The sequence below is a fragment of the Rousettus aegyptiacus genome, unplaced genomic scaffold, assembly GCF_014176215.1.
Source record: "Rousettus aegyptiacus isolate mRouAeg1 unplaced genomic scaffold, mRouAeg1.p scaffold_m13_p_11, whole genome shotgun sequence".
Lineage (NCBI taxonomy): Eukaryota > Metazoa > Chordata > Mammalia > Chiroptera > Pteropodidae > Rousettus > Rousettus aegyptiacus.
Window position 1 is genome coordinate 2,506,107 of NW_023416286.1, and position 6,394 is coordinate 2,512,500.

Consider the following 6,394-nt stretch of genomic DNA (forward strand, 5'->3'; position numbering starts at 1 on the left):
GACTAGGCCTGCTCCTCATATACACCCCCCCCAAACACACACACACAGCATTTATTACACCATAAATAAATTATGCCACATAGAATTCAGGGCAGAGGGATTCGAGATCCTATAAGAGCCATTTCTCCAGCCAGGATGAGTTTTGTGGGGTCAGCAATGGGGGAACTGGGACTAGGGTCTGGACGCTCCAGTTGGGGTGCAGTGTCGTTTAGCAAAACGAACCCTGACAATGATCCCTGATAAGTGGGGATGGCAATTCGATGCCTCTGCTCAAGTCCGGCACCTAAGCCAAGAGGTCCCCGCACTAGACCCCTGGGCACGCTGGTAGAGCCCCACACTTCAGCATGTCGCCAAGAGAGCACCCCAAAATTTCCCCCACACCATTGACCCTCCGTCAGCTCAGGGTGTGTAGAAGGGCCGAAGGAAGGGGCGCGCCCTGCACAGGACAGCGTGACCAGGAGGCCCTGCCCCCCGCAGGGACCAGGGGCCGTGCTCACAGGCCGAGGCGCCGGGCCCAGCTCGCCGGAAGCCGAAGGAACCACGGAGCAGACACGACCCGCTCTCGTCCCCAGCCCGTCACAGAGGAACCCCCCCCCCCCCCGAGAGGAACCAGGGCCCTGAAGCCGAGCTGCCTCGTCGCGGAGCCGGTGGGTTTTCTCTCCCCGGTGCGTGCCCCGCGCCCGGCAAACAGCCGCCCAGCGTTTGACTCGTGAATCAGGTGCTCTGCGGCCGGCAGGGGCTTCGGATGTGGCTTAGGTGGATCCTGTCACTTCAGAGACGAGGACCCAGGACCCGAGGAGGAGCAGGGACGTGGCCGGGTGTTGGGGACCCAGGCCCAGGGCCCCCGCGCCCAGCCTGCCACCCTCGCCGCCCGCCTCAAACACAGGGGATGCCCCACGGAGGGCGACAGGCCAAGGCGAGGCGGGTTCGCCCGGCGGCGAAGGCTCGAGCGAAACGACTGGATAATCGCGAATGCATCGCCGCGTGGACGGTAGGCACGTGGAGGTGACGTGCGGACGGGGACGGTGGGGACAATCGTCCTTTCCACATCCAGATCGAGCAGGTGCAGAGTGGGGTCCGAGGCCCGAGAAAGTCAAGGCAGCTTCTGGTCCTTGCCAGGCCCCGGGCCGGGGGGGCCTGGGGGGCCTGGGGTCGGGGTGGGGCAGCTGGGAGGTGGAACTTCAGCCAGGCTCACTCCAAGGACGCCCGCTCCGCCGTTCGCGGGGCGCGGGCTTGCAAAGCCTTCCTCCCCGTGCGTTCACCGTTGTGGCACAGTGTTTCACGGCGACGGAGAAGCACTCTCGGCTCGCGCTCTCCGTGCGTGAGGACGGCCCGTTCCCACCTCCCCCGCATCCTGAACCGAGAGCGGACTGACTGTCCGAGCGCTGAGGCGAGGAGTCGCCGGTCACCGCTCTGCGGTGGCCGGGAGCCCATCCGCCTCCACGTGCGAAGGCCTCGTCTCCCTCGCGGGATCAACCGTGTGGAGCAAGAGGCGGAGAAATGGATGTAAAAGCTTGTTACGAGGAATCCCATAAGCCGATGACGAGGACGCTGATTCCGAGTGGTCGCAGAAGGCACACGCCTCCTCGGACCGGGTCCGGAGCGGCCCCGGCAGTTGAAGAAGTGCTCACGGAACGAACGGCGTCTCGGCGGCTGCCGCCAAGTGTCTCTGTGGATCTCGCCGGACGGGATCACTCGAAGCTGGTCGAGTCCATCCCACCCGTCACTTAGATCGAATGGCTTACCATTCTTAGGTCACAAGACAGCAGTTTTCAAGTTCGTGAGCCCCGTCCGCCCACCCAGACACACCGGTTCTCGCTGGGACTTTAGGGGTGACAATGAGGAGGGAGGGGAGGGTGACGAAGACCCTGGGGGTCTTGGGCTAAGGGGTGAGGCTTCGCTTGTGCTTATGTACACAATAAACAGCCAGAAATGGACCCCGAACTATCAGGCCACGGGAGCTGGGAAGGAAGGGGTCCGGGCTCAACGGGGGGCCAACAGGGAGGCGGATGGTACTTTCTGCCCACAGCCCCCCTCTCCCCCAGGCGATGCGAGCTTTCCGCCCACGAGGGGACCCAGCGCCGTCTCCCCCTGAGGCACACAGAGACCGAGTCACCCTCTCGCATTGTTCTGTGCAAGAGGGAGTCAGAGGTCGCGGTCATCGCCGGCGCCGATGGCCTCCGGAGTGCGTGGCTGCGCTCCGCCCTCTGCACACCCGTTCGGCCGATGCGCCCACCCCACGAGGGAGGCACGGTGTCTCTGCCGGGGCTGCATGTTGGCGTCCCCGCTCCCAAACTCCGGAGCTGAAACCGGCTCCCCAGGGTGATGGTATCAGTTGGTGGGGCCTCGGGGGGGGGGGGGGAGGGCAATGGGGTCATGAGCCCTTATGAATGGGATCCGCGCTCTTATAAAAAGACCCTTTGCTTCCCCTGCCACGTGAGGACATGAGAGAAGGTGTCGCGTGTGGACCCGGAAGGTGGCTCTCACCAGACCCTGGATCTGTCTGCGCCTTGACCTTGGACTTTCTGGCATCCAGAATTGTGAGAGATGCATTTCCGCTGTGTACAGGCCACTCGGCCTGCGGTAATGTGGCGTAGCAGCCCGCACCGCCCGCCAGTCACAGGTCTCAGTCTTGCGTGTGGCTTCTGAGAACGGAAGTGGGCAGCCGAACCCCCGAGTGTGTCCGCTGCTTTGTTGTGTGTATAATCCTAGCCACACTTACCGTGCGCCGGGCACTCCCCCAGATGCCAGGCGCAGGCCAGCGAGTGCGTTCTCCGTCATACCCCTGATGCGCCGCCTCCCGGGCGGTGGGGACGGGGCGTGGGCCTTCGCGGCTGGTGCCCCTGGGTGCTCCCTGCATCCTGCTGGGCTGCTGCCCCGCGGATCAGCGGTGCCAGGTCACAGGCGGCACCGTGCTCCCTTCCCTCCTCGCCCTCGTCGCCTCGGCAGCCCGTGAGGATGCATTTGTCCACCGCACCCCGCGCACGCCGCACCTGCGGGGCCCGGGTGTGCTGAGCTCACCGCGGCCGCCGAGACCCTGCGCGAGACCCGCAAAGCCCACGGCCGGGCTCAAGCATCCGCTCTGTGCGGCTGTGGTGAGAAGCGCCCCTGAGCCCAGGACACGGACAGCTTCGCAATTAATCTCATCTGGTGGAAATTGATGCATTCCAAGTATCTGAGCCATTTCTAAAGTCTGAAATAGTCTAAGAACCATGGTTTTGCCAAATCACGATTTGAGATCTCAGCTATTAAAGTCAATACCCCTGCATTAAAGTCAATACAGGTGTATTGACTTTACACCTGTAACCTGTCCAGCTCTTGGTTTGGGGCCTAAATTCCCTTTGCAGTAGAATCAGTTGTGTGTGTGTGTGTGTGTCTTTATTTTTTGTTAAATCAAAAGTTCTAAAGAAGAAAACGATGGAAAAATAAAAGAGCATGTTAGTTTCTGCAGCCTGCCATAATGTTCCCAGAAGCCTGAGACTCTATTTTCTAAGCAGAATGTTAAGCCCTTGACACGCATTTTGTAAGAACTCTATGAAGTGGGTACTATTTTCTTTGTTTCTTTGTTTCTTTGTTTGTTTCTTTGTTTCTTTGTTTGTTTGTTTCTTTCTTCCTTTCTTTCTTCCTTCCTTCCTCCCTCCCTCCTTTCCTTCCTTCCTTCCAACTTCAGAGACACTAGCATAGCATTGAGTTAATTTTGTACTCCTTGGATCAAAGCACACAATCATTGTTCCAGGCATGGTTCTCTCTCATTCACCTTTTATTCATTCATTCATATTTTAAATAACAAAACAAACTTACTGCTCAACCCAAGAACTGGAGCATTGACAGTCACTTACATCCTTCTGTGTGCCCCTCCCATACAATCACTATCCAGAATGTTCTATTTCCTGTTTTCTTCCAACCGTATGCCTGAATACTTTACTGCTTAGTTTTCGTTGTTGCGGACTTTATAAAAAGGGCGGGACACACTTCTGTTCGCTCAGCACCATGTTCCTTAGATCCACCCCCGTTTGCAGGAGTGACCACCGTCCATTCCTTTCCTTCCCTGTGTAGTCTTTCCTACATTCCTCTGTCGATGGGTATCAGTTACTTTCCAATTATTTTTGCATGACAAAGGGCTGTTTCTCTTGGGCATGACGCTGAGTTTACAGGGGACGAAATCGAGGCACAAAAGAATAAAGTAACTCACTCAGGGTCTCCCAGCCAATAAGTGGCCGAGCCAGGATTTGAACTTTCATCTCTCTCGCTGTAAAACCTGTGTGTTGTCATGGCGGAAGCATACAGCCTCTGTCGGCCTTCCCAGGAGGGAAAGATAATAGGCAGTAAAGAACACATTTTCCTTCCTCGTTCTAGCTTACCAAGTCATCCTACCTTCTCTTTGTCTAGAGAAGAAAAACTTGTAAGTTGAGTCAATTAGCCTGTCAAATAAAACCACTCTTGGAAGTAGTAGCTACTCACTCCTCCCTGTTTCTCACTTCTGTTTCCAGCCTCCTGTGCACGTGGGTTGGGGGCATACAGATGTTTTTATTATTGAAAATAGAAAACAAAACAAAACAAAATTTAATACATATCACAACTTTACAGAATGTTTAGAACATGCGGCGGGGGGGACCCTAACCTTCTCTCTCCATCCTCAGTTTGACCCCTACCACTGTTAGGTATCTCTGTTACGTCCCAGCCTGTGCGTAGACGCATCGTCTATACTAGCGACAGAGATGTGTCTACACCTCCCCGCCCTGCGTGTCTTGGCTTGGCTTTTCCCAGAAGCAGCGCCTGAGACCAGGGTTCACTCAAAGGGAAGAGCAGGGAACGCCGCCGGGGCCGTGTGGAGGTAACGCTGGGACGGGGGACAGCCAGCGAAGGTCACGCTGACTGAGCCTGACCCCCCGCCCCCCCCAGGAAACCTGGGCACGGGGTGCAGAACACACACCTCTCGATGATCCCCTCCAGGAGTGCCGGAGCTGGGGTATTCGCACATCGACCCCCCACGGCCATCGTTTGAGGGCCCCGAGGTGGGGGCGGGGTGGGGAAGGGGACCTGGTTCCTCGACTGTGTTTGCGCCCACGGTCGGGGCTGGTCGGATCCGGCCGGAGCAGCTGAGACAGCCGAGTGACATGGGCGGCCCCGGAGTGTCTTCCATACACCGCTTGTTCCCCTCACGTCAATCACAGCACGGCGCTTCCTCGTTGCTACACAGTCCTCATATTTTTACGAGATTAATTTCCTCGTAATATTTCACAACGGGACCGCACTTTAACCAGCCCTCTGATACCGGACGTTGAAATTGCTGCAAGAGGGAACGAATGAGCTGGCAACAAAGAGCTGACTCCTTTGTGTCCGGACTCTAAAAACAGGAGCTGGATACTGGGGAATGGGAAGTTATCTTCTTTTGCTTTCTTTCTTTCTTTTTTTTTTAAATTTGTTTATTTAAATTAGTTTCAAGTTTACAGTACATTGGTCAGGCATCTATATAGTTCATAAAACGACCCCCCCAATTGCTCCCTCCCTCCCCTGGCCCTCTACCTGCCATCGTATTAATGCTGACTGCATCTCCTCTGCCATGATCCCCTGTGACCATCTACCAACGACTGATTTGTACGTCTTTAACCCTTCACCCCATTCTCCCAGCCCCCTAAACCCTCTCCCCTCTGTCACCAAATTGTCTACTATATTTGTGAGTCTGTCTTTGATTAGCTTATTCCTTAGATTCTGCATATAATTGAAATCATATGGTATTTGTCTTTCTCTGACTTATTTCACTCAGCGTATTAACCTCTAAGTCCATCCATGCCTTTGCAAATGGCAGGATTTCATTTTTTTTTAATGGTTGAGTAATATTCCATTGTATATATGAACCGTAATTTCTTTATCCAATCGTCTGTTGGTGGGCATTTAGGTTGCTTCCAGGTCTTGGCTATTGTGAATAGCACTGCCATGAATATCGAGGTGCATAGATCTTTACAAGTTATTGTTTTGGTTTTCTTTGGACAAATACCCAGAGGTGCAGTTGCTGGGTCAACAGGTAGACCCATTTTTAATTTTTTGAGAAACCTCAATACTGTTTCCCATAGCAGCTGTACCAATCTGCAATCCCACCAACAACGTACGAGGGTTTCCTTTTCTCTGCATCCTCGCCAACACTTGCCGTTTGTTGATTTATTGATGACAGCCATTCCGACGGGTGGGAGGTGGAAGGAGTCTTCTTGAAGACCCTGGAAGTTCTCTAGTCGAATGAGCCTATGGCACCTCAGGTGAAGACAACCCCGAGAACCGTGGCAAGAAGTGTGGGCTTGGAGTCAGATGCACTGTTCTTCAGAGCGACACTTTGACTGCGGTATGGGTTCATGCAATAGCTGAACTCTGTTTTCAGAATTTCTAGGGTCTCTAGATT